At 40.2% G+C, this 19,248-nt stretch overlaps 1 long non-coding RNA gene across 3 annotated transcripts in view; it reads left to right on the top strand.

The window, feature by feature from the left end:
* The window catches only part of LOC125620683 (uncharacterized), a 36,261-nt gene extending 19,132 nt beyond the window's left edge, over positions 1-17,129 (top strand). For 2 of the 3 annotated variants that reach the window (XR_007352285.1, XR_007352286.1), the window contains one exon: positions 14,282-17,129. This is a non-coding gene — a long non-coding RNA (uncharacterized LOC125620683). Of the gene's footprint in view, positions 1-12,252; positions 12,346-14,281 lie in introns of all 3 variants that reach the window. The other variant, XR_012664554.1, reaches the window with a different exon arrangement.
* Positions 17,130-19,248: the final 2,119 nt, after the last annotated feature.

The following is a 19,248-nucleotide window of genomic DNA, read 5'->3' as shown; positions in this document are numbered from 1 at the left end:
TGTCTCCATGACTCCACTGGTTGGATTTGTCTCCATGACTCCACTGGTTGGATTTGTTGCTCTGTTGCACCCTTTAGCCAGTTGGCCCAGTTTATTGAGGGATAACTTTATTATCTCCATGACCTCCCTGAGCAAATGTCAGCAGAGAGCTCAGAGATCTAAGTTTGTGCCAAATTCAGGTCTCTTAGGGTGAACTCAATATGCTGCCATGCTGCTGAGCCAAGTCTGTTAAAATATATTTCCTTAAGTGTGGGTAACTCTTCCGGGGCAGCTACACCATCCTTTCCTGGCCCCTTATTAACTCTGGTACAATATCATTTAAGTGGGAGAATAGAGAAATAGCTCAACCTGAAGGTGTTTCATCCAGTTTATGTAGCAGTAAACAGGAAGTGATAAGGTGAAAAGGGGATCAGACCCACTCTCTTCCCACTGCCAACAAATAAGCCTGCAACTGGGCCAATATTTTCCAGGGGATGTATGATGTTCCCATAGAGACTGGAAGTTCAGATGTGTAAAAGAGACATAGAAAGGGAAAGTTAGACTGTGATAACATGAGACACTTGACGATCTAATCAGTAAAAATATTTGATTTTCATTTTGTATCATGCAGTTGCCACAAGATTCAGTCTACAAGGATTTCAAAATGGCCCTGGCATAGAACCATGCAACAGGCAAATGCATATATCTAGTAAGCCTGGTGCAGGAGCGAGGAACCATTTCCATGTAAAGGATAAGGAACTGGTTAGATGAACAGGAACAAAGTGCCATGCTATGAGGTTATGGCTTAGGGAAGAGGAGGGTAGTGGTGTAAGGAAGCACCACAGGGACTGGTATTGGGTCTGATACTTTTCACAATGTACATATCACCGATCTCCCTTCTCTGTGTCCCCCATCATGACCATCTTTCTGACACTGTCTGTCTTATGCATGTGCCAAGCCTACTGTTAAGAATAATAATTATCTATGTATTCTGGAGGATGGTACCACAAATATGGCAATGGAGACTACCAAACTGGTGGACCTTTAAATGATTTACTAGTATTAATATTCATTGCTATTGGACCATACATATACAGGGTATTTTACAATAGTAAGAAATGCACATAAAACAGTTTTTGCTGCAAAGAGCTAATAATCAGTGCAATTAACAAAAGAAGTGGGAATTGCTTTTGGATGTTAGCTCAGGCAGGATTTGCAGAACAGTTACTAATTAATTTTTGTATTACTATAGCCCTGGGTGACCCCAAACTAGTTTGAGCCCTCATTGTGCTAGGCAGTGTATACATATGTATTAAGAGACAATCTTTGTTTCAAAGAACTTACAATCTAAATAGACAGGGCACACAATGGGTGGGAGAAGGAAGTATGATTCCCACCATATTTACAGATGGGAAGCTGAGGAAAGGAAGATTAAATGACTTGGCCCAAGGAAGTCTGTAGCAGGGCAGGAATGGAACCCAGATCTCCTTGCTCCTGGAAAAATGCCTTGCCTGTAAGACCAGACTTCCTCTCTGACTGTTGAGCGGGTGGAGTCTTGGGAGAGGAATCACATCTGGAGAAATCTAGATAGATTAGGTGTGAGGCAGGTCACTCGCACATGAGTTTCAACTTGGAAAAGTTTGAAATCATTGAGTTTTGAAGTTTAAAATTGTCAGAGGAAATGGGTTTGTCCTAGAGAATACAGGACAAGAGAGAAAGATCTCGGAGTGATGGCAAAGAGTCAGAGAACCTTTAGAGCCATGTTTGACTGCAAACCCAAAAGGTCATTACAGTATCTTGATATAACAGGACTTTGTTACCTGTCCCAAAGTGTTTTTTATGACAGAAATTGCCACTTACTTAGCTGGGGAAAGGGCATGGAACTCCAGCTGTTCCTAAAGGTACATCTGCACTGCAATTAAAAATCCATGGCACCAAGTCTCAGAGTGGTGCTCGGGCAACGGGGCTAAAAATTGCAGTGTAGATGTTTGGGCCTGCCATCAAGGGGTCTCAGGGACTGGGCCACAGCCTGAGACTAAACGTCTACCCTGCAATTTTTAATCCTGAGCCCCACGAACCCAAATCAGCTGACCTGGGCCAGGTGCTGCCATGCCACTGGTCTCTTACTGCGGTGTAGACATACCCATGGAGACCAGGATCATATTGATCAGCTCCAGTCAACTGATGGCATTATCACCACATTAACAGCATGGGCAGCAAACAGGGCTGGCCTTAGGTGTAGGCGATCAGTATGGCCAACATTTGAGAATGCCACATCCCCCCCACCCTTTTTTTTTGTTTTACTTGACAGCTTGCCCCCCCCCCACCCCTCCACATCTTTTGGGGAGTGAGGGTACACTGAAAACATTTTCTGCCTTGGTTGGCAAAACACCTGGGGCTGGCCCTGACAGCAAAGGTACATAGGTCCAGCGGGACTATTCTGTGCATAAAGCTAAGTGTGACTAAGTGTTTGCAGAATCAGGGCTCATGACTTAGGGCAGCAGAAGAGTGTTCTAGTCCATTTATGGGTCTCCCTCACAGGAAGACAAAAGAAGGACTTGAAAATTACTCTTCCTAGCTTGATCTATATACTGATTGATTCAACAGTCAGTTGTAAATTCTACTTACATCCCCATAGAAGCACTATAAGATTTATTTTGGCAAATTGGTGCAGTTTACATTTGAATTAGTTTTGTCTGGAGGTGTTAGAGTGACAGAAATGGGAGTCTGGACTCCTGAGTTTTATTCCCGCTTGCTACTAACTAGGACTGAGCCCACACTGAGGATTTTCAGAAATTCTCCCGCTGTACATCTAGCGCTTGTACAGCTTCACTAACTCTGGTGGAAGTGCGAATGTGGATGTTTTATTTATTTATTTTTTTTATGACCACCAGTGGTGATTTCTCACCTGCATAAAGCTGCCCAAGTGGACTGGGGCCCAGGATAGAAATTTGCTGAAAAGGCAACATGCGGACATCCGCACGTTTCCAACACATCTAGCAGGAATATAGCCCTTAGGATTTCCAGTAGAAACAAAGCAATTCAATACTCTATTTATTTGAGACACGCAGCCATAAATAAACAGCAACAAAGCAGAGAGTGACAAAAACACATGGAGAAAATCTCAGTTTTCAAACAAAATTGCCAACTGTTTGTATTTCCACTTTGTGGAATGAAGTCTAGAATTTTGACAACATGTCTGATGCCTTCTGTAAAATCCCATTTTATTCAGTGATGACAGTTTGACTTTTTCCAGCTGCTTAGAAGCACTAGACAGTCAAGTATCTCAGTAGGGCATGGGTTGGCATGCTGGGATATGTGTAAGCTTTAACTTTCCTCCCACTCATTGGCTTACCATGGTATTCAATGAACAGGGGTGGTGGGGAAGCTTTTTGCAGGTTTCATGCCAGCTTGTGCCATCTGTGTTCTTATCCCTGTCTTGTAAAAGTAAAATCTTCACTGTGACACTCTGTCCAGATGCTGCCAGCTAACATAGTCATTCTCAGCAGCTCGTGGGACTTTTATTTAAAAAGTGCTGTGCTGCCCTCTGAACTGTTTGTGGTGCTGCACGCTTCCGGGGGGAAAATATCAAATAAAACATAGTAAAAAAACAAAACCAAAAAACCAAAATGCTCATGAGCCTAAAGAAAGTTACATCAATGTAAAGAGAGGGAGCATATGTGAGGACAAACATGGAAATATATATAAAAATGGCAACAGCAACATCCTTTAAAAACTGAGGAAGGATGGGAGAAAAGCATTAAGGGAGCAAGTTTGTAACATGGCAGCCAACACAGTGAAGGCTCTGTCACTGCAGACACAAGGCCCTGAAAAATGCCAGAGGGAAAGACACCCATCTGTATGAGAGCGCCTATCTCAAACAAGGCCTAATCCAAAACCCAAAGAAATTGAGCTGACCTCTAAAGCATGCTGCATTGCATGACGTATGCTGTGCCTCACAGAGCGGACTGCAGACTGAGGTGGTGTTTTGTAGGACAGAACAGCAGTTAGCTGACAGGGTCAGGTCATTTGGTACTCATTTAGAACCCTCTTTCTTCCTGCATTGTATTCAAGCCCCTTCTCACCTACTAGGTGTATCTAATCTATTTATCATAGGTACTTAGAGGGCCCCCTCATTACCACAGCACACGGGCCTCCCACAGACTTTAATGCACTCCTGTGAGGTAGGGAAGGGCTGCTATTCCCATTTTACAGTTGGAGAACTGAGGCATGGGGTGATATGGCGCAGGCCGCACAGGTCTCCCAAGTTCCAGACCATCACCCTAACCACTGGTCCATTTTTCCTCCCTTGTGCCCCATGACATGCTGCTCTAATTCCTTGTTGTTGCGTCTTGTTCTCACTATGCTCTCCCTAATCCTTTGGCTTCACTACTCCCATCATTTCCTTCTGCTTCTTTGTTTCACCCTTATGTCATGCTTTCCTTGGACTCTTTACCAGCTTGTTCTCTCTTCTCAGTTTTTCTTAGCTTGTAAGTTCTTTGGGGGCAGAGAACATGCTTTAGTCTGTAGTACAGTATGTAAATGCATGGCACTGTCTATTTTTTTAGTAATAATACAGAGTTAGAATAAATTAGCCTGATTATCAAAACCTCAGAAGCTAAGGGCTGTGCACCTACAATTAATGGTATGGACCTACTTTGCCTGTACAGTTACTGCAATTACACATGAAAACACCCATTCTGCAGCTTGACATGGTCAGCAGGACATTTAACGTGACATCTGCTTACACAGATACCCAGTATGCTCATGCTACTTCATGACCAACTTAAGATGTGCAATTGCACACTGTCTGAGGCTCCAGAGATGTTAAAATTGGGCCCTAAATTAATAGCTGTTGGTTTATTTTTAAACTTCAGAATTGTGTTAGCAGATCATTTGGGGGTGAGGTACCAAAATTATCATACCTATTTTTAAATAGTTTTTACAAGTCTCAACCCAACCTCTATTTTTTGCATCTGCAAGTTGGTAATTGGATGTATAAATGGTAACACTATATTAATTATTAATAGTAGCTATGAAATTGGTGGAGCAATTATTGCACCTGCAGAAATAGAGCCTGCTTTTTAAATTCAGGCCCATTATATTTGCTCTTATTTTTTTTCTTCCTGTGTTTTGTTTAAAAATGAACTAGTTTTATGCAACAGAATGAACGAAAAACATGACATTTAGATTAAAGAGACAGATCCAATCACAATGTCAATGACTTATTTACAAATGTTTTCTCAGCCATGTTGCTTTTCTTTAATTTGTGCAGGATATCCTTTTTCCTTCAAAGTCTCCAGAAATTACAACACATGCCGCTTTTATGGGGCCATTAGTTAGGAGACTGACAAGGTAAATTAGTTAAATAAATGCTGCTCAGCTCATAGGGTACTTGTTATTTAAGGTGCTTAGTTTGCATGCAAATGTTCTATTTTAACAGACAATCACAGCTTTGAAAGCATTTGTTATATAAATCTCTGTCTATTAACATAATGAGTAATCTGTTCTAAAATCTTTTGGATGCTTTGCACAGTGCAAGATGATATTTGGTTTTAGAAGGAAAAATACATCATTGTTTTTTAATTTGAATTACAGCCCTGCTTCAAGAAATAACATGGATTTTTTTTTTTTTTTTTTTGTTAAAGAATATCCCCAAACCCTTGATTTGAAAATATTGATTCTGGTGATAATTATCACAGATTTAGCTCCTTTGGCTTTAGATGAATCATTAAACATGTCCCTTAACTCATAAATCCATCTGCTAATGAAAATCTGCAAGAGTGAACTTTGGGGCTGTGTGTGTTTTTAAATGTGGTTGCAGCACCGTTATAACTCCCAGAATCCGGAGGGCTCTAAAGATGATTAATGATAACAAAGCTGTCCCCATTGTGTTAGCAAATAGGAAGGAAGCAAGAATCCTCTAAAAAGAGAATGCATAAAATTTGTGAGTGTTGAAGTTCATTAGGAGGAAAGTTTTAATCCTTAAAAACAGTAGTCAATGTTTTGATGTAGGTGCTAAGAGGGCGAAATTATTTTTCATCATCTTCATAAAAATCAGACCTACAGCTGCATTAACATTCACAGACAAAGTTCAGTAATGTCTTGGAGGAAGTCACTGTACTGAGGCTTTTCAAATCATTTGGTCTGCTTGGACTCCTGTAATAATATATAATGGACAGCTAGGGAAACTCCACCCCCTTCCCCATCCATGTCAGTTTAGCTTTCAAAATGTGTTCAAGATTTGTGCTAATGGTTTTCCCCGTGGGCAGCATTACCAACCTGATTATACAGGTTTTAAGAGACTCTCTTAGAAAGATTTTTTTCCATCATAAGTTTTGACGTTGACCTGCTAAACTGTGTAATTTAATATTTTCCCCCTAACAAAGCAAAGGAAAATTGAATATTTCCTGACAAGAGGGATTATGACAACACTTTTCCGTATAAGAAGCCTATCATCTCCAGGAGCCAGTTCATGCCCCTGAGATCTGTGCATTTACACAAGATTCTCAGTTTCTGCACACAGAAAATGGCTTTGAGTGCTTCTCTCTTGACCCTGCTCCTGTCATCAGCTTTCTACATGTACCTTGCGGAGAAGTTTCCAGGAGATTCAGGGTTTGTAGGGACAAGAGGGTGGTGCTGGGGTGGGCTCTGAGTGAAGAGACACACTCTGGCCCTGAAGAAGTTACAATGAAAAATTAATACAGTCCCAGGCTGTGTTACCTTTTCCAAGAACCCAGCATCCCAATGGAAACCATGGCTAGAAGGGAGTCCAACCTGCTGTGGGAGTTCAAGGCCTCTGCATAGATGACCCTGAACTACTGAGGATTCAGAAGGAGCTGCCAGATTTGGGGGCAGCATTTCCATAGAAGTGGAGCACAAATGCTGCTCCCCATGCTATAGGGGAATTTTCATGATGAGATCTTTGAGGAGATTTCCACACAAAAAGCCCACTCCTGAGGTTATTCATTCAGGAAGGGAGAGAATCTGGCCCCAGATGTTTAGATAGCTGTATAAAACTGTCCCCCTTCCACCAAAAAGAACATGCTTCAGTGGAACCTTATCATTAGAGTTGGCTAAAAAATGTCACCAAAAGTGTGTGCTCTTCAGCTGAACATTTTTGAAAGTAGACATATTTCAGGCAGTTCTATAGAGGTTGAAAAATGGGATGAATATTTTTGAAAGAAACAAAAAAGGCAATCTTCAATTTCAGTTTTTTTCATCCATCTCTCCTAATATTTTATGCTGTTAAATAGCCCAGTCTTCACTCCTGTCTTATATATCCAAATAAAATTCATATTTTCAGGACACCCAAAATCATACTTCCTAAGAGGCCTTTTAATATTCTCTACTAGCTTTGTTGTGAAATATGTTAGAATAGGCTTGCATAGTACTCACAATGAATTTATTCTACATTCTTTGATTCATTGCATGTACTATTATCTGTTTATCCTACTGGCATAGAGTTAGAAGAAAATTAGCAAACTAGCTGATACCCAGGGAAAAATTGCTGGAATTGCGCAATCAGATATTTTCCTTCTTATCTTCTCCTTTCACATTCATCTCTCTAACTTCTCTTCTTTTCATCCATTTCTCCCCTCCACTTTGCACTTTTATAGTCTCTATAATTAGAGGAGATCCAAGCACTATCAAATGCACTGGAATTCAGTTGGGTGAGGGAAACACACAGATATTCAGAGAATAAACTAGGTTAGTCTACATATAAATCGATGGAGTCAAGTATTTGGAGGATAAATGTATATTGTATGGAGATAGTGTAGCATACAGTTATTTTCTAAATATGGTATAATAATAAATACTTTCCATTTCTGTAGTGCCTGCTATTAGGATCTCAAAGCACTTCACAATCGTAAAATTAGTCTCTGAACATTCCTGTGAAGTAGGATTCAAGCAGGGATAAGCTCAGCGGATGAAAATCATGTCGTTTTTTGGTCTACTCTGGAGGGTTTGCCAATTACACCAGTTGCTACGTATGGCTGAATCCCAGTTATAGCCAAGTATTTCATCTTACAGTGCTCTCAGCCTCAAATTCCAGGGGTGACATCCTTACCATTTACACTGGGCAAAAGGGCCAGAATGGCATAAAGGGGCCTAAAGGTCCCATTTCTGGCCAGGGGAGAATTCCCTGGCACAGGTACTGTGGAAGACAGCCATAAGGTCGAGCACAGACTCTCACTTCAAATGTTGAATACCTTTGGTAAGCAAATGCGGGTGATTTTGGTAGGCCACTGAACAGTTCCTTAGAGTTCTCTAATCAGTTCATACTGTGTTTCTTTCCCCTTCTAATTGCACAGAGAATACTCTATTGTTTTCATTTAAATTATACAAATTTTTAAACTAAAAAAACTAAAACCCAAACCATTTAAACTTCACATAGCTATATACAGAGTTATAATTAAAATATCCATAAACTACTACTGAACTTACATTTTTCTTAACCAAAAGTGCTCTGATGCTCTACCACTGAAACTGAAATGTATATATTAGACCTGGGCATCCACAGATTTTACGGTAACCATTACTCTATGAAAACAATCCAACCCCTTCTTCCAAAAACAAAACAAAACAAAACAAAACAACCCACAAAAATCCTCCACATAAATAAATATTCCACTTCCATAATTTATAAATTACTTTGGTTTAAAAAGTTAAACCTGCCAAGTAGTTTGACTGCAACTGGTTGACTTTTTTTTGTAAGACTATTGAAACAGCTGAGATTGGTTATGCGTAGGGTTAATGTTTGGATAAGAAACCTCCAAGGAAAACTGAAGTGCTGAATTAAAACCACTCGATGGTAATTGGTGGGAGTACTTTTCCCCCTGAGTCAGTGGTGAATCAATGCTAGAGCCTAGCGGTAGGGGGCACTATAGGGAGAAGATGCCATCTTTTCGATGATATGTTAAATCAAGGTTGTGGCCATTTGTGCTGGCACTTTTTGCAAGAGTAGGGATATTAACTATGGTGTGCTGGCCAAAGTCTTACTGAGTAATTAGTTTTACATTCTGGCTGCTTAAAATTTTCCCTGTATTTTCATTTTCTGCCCTAAACTGGTATGTAATATTGCTGTGGCCTGTTAAATGTCTCCTGTCCTTGCCCCGGAGCTGCTGGCATTTGTGGTTGGTGAAATGATCCATGTTTATATACGTTCCTAGTGCCTGGGGAGCACTTTGGCATCTTTGGATAAATGTTGGTCATTATATTAAACCTTGAAAAGTGCCTTTCTGTACATGTACAGAAACTACTTTGCTGCAAAGGTTTAGTTAAATATTTTATATTAAATACTGTGCATATTATTTAAGGGTTTGCCAGCAGGTGCACTATAATTCCCAAATGTTGGGATTTTATACTACAGGTCTTTTCATTCAACTGAACATTTGCCTGTGTTGTCACACCTGATGCAAGGGCTATAGAAAATTGTAAAACTTTCAGGGTTTCTGACGCTTTCTTCTTACAACCTTTAGCCCTTAACATTTGCTACACTTACCAAACTACAGTTTAGGGCCAGATCTCAGTTCTGGATATAAACTCTTGCATTAGTTCATTTGAATCTAGTTTTGGCAGCTAGTTTTGGCATGGCACTATGTAACGGCTGTATGGCAGAGAACATAAAACAAGATGATGGTCTCAGTCCAGGGGTCAAGATCACTGGGGAAAAATCATCGCAATATGCACTTTCATTGGCTTACATGGCAGGGAGGACATAAGCACAGGTAAGAACTACCTTGCCCCCACCTCTTTGAAGTGTATCTCTCCAGAACAGAGTTGAGAATGAAACATAATTATGGGAAAGCTTGCATTGCCATTGTTCATGTTGTTGCTGGTCTCTGCATAGATTCACTTTCTAATGCTGCCAGTCTGCCTGCTCACAAGTGCAAGAGACTAATTTAATTAATTGTTTTTTACAAGGAGTTATGTAATGCCTTGTTATTTTGAAATAAGTATTCAAATTTGCTGAGTTTTCCAAGTTTGGAAATGTGCTGCTGAGGATATGTAATAGTTAATTTTTCAAAATGGCTTTTGGTGCAGCGCATTAGCGATGCTATCAGACTCAAGTAAATTGGAATCATGTAATAAATAAATGAATCAATCACTGAAGGACTATACATTTTCCTCCTCCCTTTCTACTCCCCCTGAATGTATTAAAACTAGAGCTGATTGAAAAGTTTCTGTGGAAATGTTTTGTTGGTGGAAAACTGCTTTTTAACAAAATGGAAAGTTTTGCAAAATAAAATGGAATTTTCATCTAAAATGTTTGGGTCTTCAGAAAAACTGGAAACTGAAATCAGTTTTTTAATGGAAAGCAGGAAAATGTAGATGGAAATGAAAACAAGTAATGTTCATCAAAAATTTTGCAGGAAAAAATATAATTTCCCCAGCAAGATCTAATTAAAACCAACCAAAAGACAAACATTCTACCTGGGGTCCTCGATCATAGATCTATGTTTGGTGGGAAATCTTACATGTGCAGAAATACCTGGGAATGATGGAGTAAGATGAGAATGACAACGCAATTAGAACACAGAATTTCCAGGCAAATGGAATCTCACACCTTGAAACAAAGATGTCCAAAGACGTAGGAACCCCTGTAACTAGATTATTCCCCACATTTTAAAAATAGAAAAACAGACAGTAAGTTTTGGTACCAAAGAATGTCTGGGGCCTGGTCTACACTGGAGGTGGGGTGGGGATTGATCTAAGATTCGCAACTTCAGCTACGAGAATAGCGTAGCTGAAGTCGACGTATCTTAGATCGACTTAGAATCACTTACTTCACGTCCTTGCAGCACGGGATCGACGACCGCCGCTCCCCCGTCAACTCCGCTTCCACCTCTCACCGTGATGGAGTTCCGGAGTCGATGGCAGAGTGATCAGGGATCGATTTATCGCGTCTACACTAGATGCGATAAATCGATCCCCGATAGATCGATCACTACCCGTCGATCCGGCGGGTAGTGTAGACATGGCCTAAGATACAATTAGTCTTTTTAAAATATCCATGTTATGCTTCCACAAAAGGCAGCTTTGAGGAATCTCCCATTACCTTCACCTTTACCAAATGCTTGGTACGTGGAAAGGCCCCTCTTTCCACATGTTACGTCTTGACCAATACAGTTTATTTGCTTTACTTACTCCTAAAATGAGACTGTAACCAGGGCTCTGTGAAACTGCAGCAAAATTTGAAAATTTTGACATTTGTTTTCATTTTTTTGTGAAACTGATCCAGTTTGACCCCCAAATCTGTGAAATGTTGAGAATTTCCCTCCTTTCCAGTGGAACATGGTTTTACTTCTGAGCAAAATAAAGTATATAAATAATAAACAAACAAAACCCAACAATAAAAACTTCTCTATAATTTTAACATTACAAATTTCAAAATTTAGTTCTGATAAAGAGCAGTTTTAATATGGAAATACTCAAAATATCAACGTGTTGGATGGATCAGTGCAATATCTGCCATTTCATAGTGCTGAGGCTGCAACATGGCCTGGAACAAAACTTAAAAAAAAATAGTGAACTTTTCTAATAAAATATTTTATCTTAGCCCTAAATTATGTGGCTGATCCTGTGTTCACTGAATTCTATGGCAAAACTCTCATTGAGTTCACTAGTGGAGGGTCAATCCCTCTAACTCAAGGATGATCAGTGACAGTTCATGTAAAAACCACTACAGATATTACTTACCACAAAACCAGTAACTTGCCTGTAAATCAATACATTACCTGCTGCTTATGGGTGGAATTATCTAGAGTATCTAAGTAGCTTCGGTGCTCCAGTCAATGGGACTTTTGCTCTTAACACACTTAGGTGCTTTCTACATTTTTAGATTGAAACCAATGGTTAAAACAAAAACAAAACAGAACAACAACCCCAAACCCCAGAATGTCCTTGCCATTGTGTGTTTATGATCCTATTGTAATGGACTTCTCTTCCTCCACCAACTGGGTGGCCTAGACTATGGTTTGAGTTAGAGAGACTCGGGGAATGGGAATTTAAAATGAGGGCATGGCTTCATTGCAAAAAAAACCCAACAAAAACAAGGGGGAGGTGGTGTCTTAACTCGAGTTAACTAAGTCAAGTGAAAATCCTAGGGAAGATAAGGCAGTTGTAATTTTAACCTGAGCTAACGGATAGCCTCCCCCTACTGTATTTAGTTCAACCTGCTAACTTTGTTAAAAATACAACTGCTTTGTCTTCACTGGAATTTTAACCTGAGTTAGAGCACTCCCCCTTTTGTATTTTGTTTTTCTTCAGTGAGTGTTCTGGGCACTAAAAGGCCTAGCAGGAATGCTCCGGAAGAATGAGGCTTACATGCAGCAAAGTAGAGAGTTATTGGCTTTAATGAAGGTAAGTGACACACCCACAACAGGGACTCCAAGCGTTGCTGTCACGGAGGCGGGGAACCCAGCACACCGGAGCTATGCCTGGGACGGAGTCCGACGAAGGGGCGGACAACAAGCAGTAAAAAAGCACTACACATTAACATATCATGAACATATAATCAAGTACTTTCCTAAGGGGTTTTTCTCTAACTGGCAAAGGGCCATATGTGGCGGTTGAAACCGGCCAAGGGCTGGTTACAACCGGTTCTCTGTGTCCTACAATGACTGTCGGCGCGAGACAGCGGTTTTTCCCTAGCTAGGCCGTAACAGAGTCTTCCGCAGTCCCTTACAGTGAGGTCTTGCCCAAAGTGTGAAATCCTAAACTCCCATTAACTTCCATGAGGTCAAGTTTTCACTCAAGTGTTCTTTTGATGGCTGGGACTGCCTGCCACCAGCTCTAGGGCTCTGGCTTAGTTAAAGGTTCACAGTATGTCTCACCTCATTCCTTTGGACATCCCCGATGTTACAATATTTTAGGCCCTGATTCAGAAATATACCTAAGCTTGTGCTTAACTTTTAAGCACACAAGTTGTCCCATTTAAGTTAGTGATGTCAAGGGGCATACTCACCTGCTTAAAGCTAGGCATGTACTTTAACAGCTAGATGAACTGGGGCTTTAGTGCAGTTTTTTAAAATCAACGTGAGATGCTTATTCCCCCCCATAAAAGTGATAGCTGCTGTTCTTCCAAGAATATAACACGTAAGAGAAGTTGAACCAAGAATTATCCTGCATAAAGAGTCCTGTTCTGCCCCCCCACCCCTGCCAACTTCACTAAGAAGCAGCTAAAAAAGGACCTTTAACTAAATTAAATAAACATTCAAAGATATTAGAATGTGGCATCTTAAAAGTGGGATTTTTTTCTCCTGGAAGATCTTTTATATTTTTGTTGATTTTTATTGATTTTTTTTAAATGTTGCCATGGAGGTTTCTCACTCTTCTACTGTTGCTGTTTTCTCATAAAACTCTCCACAAGTCTCAAGGGAAACATTCTCATTAAGGTCACAATGGTAAAAGAAAGCTTTATGGCAAGGTTAGCAACCATTTCTAATTACTTTTTTTTAAAAGGCTATTTCACTCTTATATTGGTCATTTAAGCTAAAATAAGACTTGGGATAATTTAAAGCACCCACTCCCTGCCTTCAAGTCATTCAGAGTGCTATCCTTCAACAAGGAAGTGACATATAAAAACATTCAAAACACAAAAGCACCTTCCCCTGAAAGAAAATTAGGCAGTATGGAAGCCTTGTCTAAACAAAAAAGCTGCACAATTTAAACTAAACCAGTATCATTACCTCGCCAATGTGGATGCAGTTATATTGGTATAAATGGGCTGAATTACATCTCTCTCTAGCCACAACAGTGATTGCTTACTTGCAAAAGTCATATTAGGAAAGGATGTGTGTATGTTTAGTGTAATTTAGCAGCTGGTAATGAGGAGACCAGCACAACGTGATCCTCCAGCTCTCTCCAAACCACCAGGAAGGGTTTCACAGGACAGCAGTGGCAGTAGTAAACAAAGCCACAGTGCAGGAGCCATTGCCCTCGATTCCAAAAGCACAGTCGTCTGCTTGCCTAAGACTTGGCGGTGAGATTCCTGAAAGGTGATTGGAGTCAGACAGTAAATGAGTCAGGAAGAAACTAAATGAGGAGGTAGCTATAGTGATGGCCTACACCATGATAAAGGGCTTTAGAAATCAGCACAGCCAACTTGCATGTTAAGCAATCGTTTTATAAGCAGCCAATTGAAAGAATGAAGGGTAGATGTAATAACGAAAGCACCGACTATTTCTATAGTGCTGTCTGCCTGAAGATCTCAAAACATTTATAAACATGAATTGATTACAACTCTGAACAGCCCTAGAAAGTAGGTATGAGAAGTATAATTCTCTCTATTTTACAGATGGAGAAACAGAAGCGCAGATCGATCAAGTAGCTCTCTCAAGATCACACGCCAAGCCAGCACCAGAACCAAAACTAGAACATAGAACTCCGACTCTGACAATGAGGTTATGCTGCCTCCCGTAAGATATGATTACAATGACAAGGGAGAAAATATGCTTCTGGACTCCAAAGCTGAATGTGACAGAGAGAGACTTCTGCAAGCCTTGCTCGGAGAGAACTGTAAAACTCAAGTCTTGTAGTTATGAGGTTATGCCTGGTTGTTGTGAGATAAATATGGGTGCAGCTTATGCAAATTGCAAAACTATTAACCACGACTGGTAGATGGTTTTCAATGGTGAGGTTGTGATTGAAAATGACACCTAGATACTTACCATTATTCATTACTTCTGACAAAGTCATTTCTATAAGTTGGGGATGGGACATGAACGAGATGAAAGTAGCCTCATGGCACAGTTTTGGTCTTCAAAGCAATATTCACAGGTATTTGGTAAAGCTTTGTTATCCTCAATTATATAATGGTGTACACTATACGGGTCACAAATAATTAGCACAGAGTTTTTATAAATCGTAGCTACATGTGTACCTGGGGCAGAATTCTTATGCCAGCACCGTGTGCAAATGTTATTTCTCTTTTACATAAATGAAAATGACATAATTGGTAATAAGTTTAATTTAGTCCAGGTCAGCTGTATACGGTAAGGCATAAAGGCTAATTTGGCATCAATATAGCCATATGATAATGTGAGAGTTTAAAGAATGAAGAACTTGATTTTCTTCTTGAAAACCCCTATATGACTATGTCTCATGCTCAAAGATATAATCCCAAGGAAAAAATGTGGCACTTTCAAAGGTTAAATAGCTATCACAGAGGGAGTGGTCCCTGGCTGCCATTTTGAATTCACTCTTCTGAGGAGCCAGAGTTTTACAGTTTTAAGTTCCTTTCTCCCACTCTTCAAAATGACGTGTTTGAAATCACATGACTGGATTCACACTTCTGATGGGGCGGGGGCAGAGTTTGAGGACAAAAATGCCATTGGAATAAATAACCTCTTCTGACTTTTCTTTTTTGGTCAACCACACCTAGCATATTATAATAAAAAAAATCCCTCTAGCCTTCAATTCTTCATAGGCACAAGAGAGCAAATATTGTTGAGGATATCCCCATCACACTGGAACTGGTGCAATTCTAGTCCAAAGAGGACAGTCAGAGTCACAGAGGCTGACATCTCCCACACAGTGTAGAGTACAATTCCCTGGCATGACTGTTATGTTCTGCAACTATGTGCATCCACTGGCCATTGTTCCCAGTGAAGGTGCAGGAATATTAGAAACATAATGTCTTGACTTCAGCAGGTTTAAATCTGAACTCCCAAACATGATCATAGTCCAAAGTTTTTTTTTGTAATGGTGGGAATCCATATTTATTCTGCAGTGACGCTGTTGATAAAATAAACTTGTTTTTCCAGTCACCACAATCCAGCCTGGGATCTGAAAACTACTGTTCTTTCTGCTCCTTACATTATTGCTGGCACTAAAGATTTTATCATCTGAATTTAGCTGCCAATTCCGTTGATGACACACGAGGCAGAATATAATGTTTTATGCTTCCATAGCTCATTGCCTCTGCAACATCAACAGGGATATCATAGAATCATAGAATATCAGGGTTGGAAGGGACCTCAGGAGGTCATTTAGTCCAACCCCCTGCTCAAAAGCAGGACCCTTCTTGTCGTGACGTTGGGTTGAGGGTGACTGTATGATGGCATGGAGTGGCTGCCTTGGTGACCTTTCCTTCAGATCTCTGCACAGCTGTGCTAAGGATAACCTCCTGTAGTTGGTCAAAATCTGGTGTCTCTGATCCTGATTTGGGACATGATACAAAGCTCACTGAAGTCATGGCCTTGCTGCTGCAGCTCATCTTGCTCCCTCTTATTCATTCAGTGTCTACTGGCAGCAGAAAGCCTGCAACTTCTTTTCTTTTCTTCTCTCTATCCTTCCGGAGCTGGTTTCACTGGTCTTGGGGTGGGGGTTGGGGCAGGTTGGTGCTTGGGAATAACAGCTGTGATGTTGTGCTTCATATGTTTTATGGAAATATGCTTATGAGTGTGAATGTGATGTAACTGGAATATGCTTTATGCAAAAGGTCTCTTGTAAGGGATCATAACAAAGGTTATAACCTACTGAATATATTTGTATGTATGTATCATTCTTGTATCTGAGGCTAAAAATATGAAGTATAACTCTGAGGTCCTATTGTAATTATGCAAAGTGTGGGCCATTAATGGTGGCTTAGAATCTTGATGGCTCCCATTGACTAGGACAATTGGTTGTAAATGGCTGTTTACTTGCAAACCTTCCTCTGTACATGTGGGCCAGCCCAGGAAGAATGGAGGGTGGGGTCTCACAGGACATGTGATCATGTCACCTGATACTGGAATCCATCCTAAATCTGGTACTTTTCCATTTAGAAGGAGAGGTGGGGACTCGGAGAGACGAAAGATTCCTGGCTTGTGCCAAAGCTATAAAAAGGGGTGAAGCAGGACAGAAGGGGCTTCCAGGGACATCCCTGCTTTCCACCTGAGATGTCTGCTGGAACTAAGAAGGACTGTACCAGGTGAAAGGATTGGGCCCAGACTAGGAAGGAGTATAGTCTGTGAAAGAAGCTTATTGGAACATCTCGGAGAGTGAGATATTATCTGTAATCAGTTTCTTAATGTATTAGGCTTACACTTGCACATTTTTGCTTTATTTTGCTTGGTGACTTACTTTGTTCTGTCTGTTATTACTTGAAACTACTTAAGTCCTACTTTTTATACTTAATAAAATCACCTTTGTTTATTAATTTACCCAGATTAAGTGATTAATACCCAGGGGAACAAACAGCTGTGCATATCTCTCTATCAGTGTTCTAGAGCATGGACAATTTATGAGTTTACCCTGTATAAGCTTTATACATAGTAAAACGAATTTATTTGGGGTTTGGATCCCATTGGGAACTGGGTGTCCGGGTGTTGGAGATAGGTGACCTGCTGAGCAGTTTTTGGTTAAAGCCTGCAGCTTTGGGGGTGTGGACCAGATCTGAGTCTGTGTTGCAGCAGGTAGCGTGTCTGGCTCAACAAGGCAGGGTTCTGGAAGTCCCAAGCTGGCAGGGAAAACGGGCTCAGAGGTAATTCCAGCATGTCAGGTGACAGTCCCAAGGGGGTCTCTGTGACTGAACCCATCACAACAGCAACTGGCAGTATTGTCATACTGAAGAAAACTTTAGGATCTACACATATCACGTTCAGCAGCAGAAGGGGAAATGGAGGGATATCAGCATTTTACTGGCTTAGGTAGAATCTATGCTGAAAACCAAATAATCATTGAGACATTGCTCAAGAAATCAGGGATGAGCCTTGGATGAGTCCTTCAGGTCAGTTGTTTCCTCCTGTAATCTGGCATGCCTACTTATTGGTAGATATATCCCTTGCGCTCTCCAGGCGTACAGCTTCATCTTGTTAGTACAGCTATTGCTATGTAATGCAAGGTTTTGTTGGCACTGATGCTCTGAATCTGTACTTGCTGTCTAGGAAGACAAACAAAACCCAGCTAGTAATTGATATCTGGCAAATAAAAAACAAACAAACTGAGATCTGCTTGGTTTAGCAGTCTAAGGTAGGGTTGTTTTTCTTTCCCACAATTATTGCCATCTTAAGTACTGTGTATCCAAAACTATGCACATAGATGGTGGTTCTTAGTAAGAACTTCAAATAAGCTACCATTATGGAATGGGTGATACTGTGATATTACTTCGTTTTGAGACAGCATGTCCAAAAGTGAGCAAAAATCTGGTGCTTGGTGTACTTATAGGTCACGAGGATGAGCGATTCTTAAAGGCATCTGGACTGGTGCATGTGTATGTGTCTGATAGATGACTGAAATGTACATACACATAGGAGACCAAGGGCTGCCCCTTCTCTCACTGAAATCCGTTAAAATTCCCTTTGATTTCAATAGGAGCAGGTTTGGGCCATACATTTATAAAGGGGGGCCTCCAATTTGGCCTCCAATTTTTCAGGTGGTAATACTAGCATGTCATCATCTACCTGCCTGATTTTTGAGTGAAATCATGGAGGTATAGATGTGTAAATGCTGCTGTTTAAACCGGAAATTAGTTATGCCCACAAAATCAGAGGATGATTTAAAAAATCTAGACCCTTTACATCAACGTTTTAAAAAATTGAGCCGTTTTATAAAGAGCACGTTTTGATTTTGGATCATGAGAAGCAAAGTAAAATCAGCCATTTCATATAAAGAGAATAGCTGATCTGTGGATGGTGAAAGTTAAATCCTTGTCAAAGTATAAGAAGTGCAATCCTGACTTGTCTTTAACAGTCATTGGTTGAATCTAGTGGAGATCATCTATGAAAAATATTACATTTTATGGAACATTACAGTAAAGGAAAACCTGTCACCAACCTTGTGTTAGTTAAGAATTACACTCTACTAAGAATATAGTGATGAAATGATAAGATAAATTATTATTCTATGTTGGGTCTCACGAGGTTAACTGTTTAATATGTTTGTTTCTCATCTTTGTACACATACAATGAAATGTGAAAATATAGCTTTGTAAATGTTTACAGTAACTAAGAACATCTATGTCAGGTGTGCACTTAATCATGAATTGCTATGTAGGCAGAGACTGTGCATGAGCATACATCAAAAGGGATAGCTATCTGTGCTCTAATGTATTCTTCCACATGGCCATATCCAATACATGAACTTATTATTCCATTAGTACCCAAACCACAATCCTTTCCAATATCCAGCTGTGAAAATGCAAATAGCCATATACTTTGTTTTATTAAGGATCAACCATTAGGGGGGTCATTGGTTAAAGGCTGAACATCATTAGAGGGATTAAACAAACAAACAAACAGCTGTTGTCATGTATCTTGAAAAGCTTCTGTTGTATCAATGCAA

The sequence above is a fragment of the Caretta caretta genome, chromosome 12, assembly GCF_965140235.1.
Source record: "Caretta caretta isolate rCarCar2 chromosome 12, rCarCar1.hap1, whole genome shotgun sequence".
NCBI classification, from domain to species: Eukaryota; Metazoa; Chordata; order Testudines; family Cheloniidae; genus Caretta; species Caretta caretta.
The sequence above is the reverse complement of the archived record's forward strand: the minus strand, read 5'-3'. Positions and strand labels throughout refer to the sequence as shown.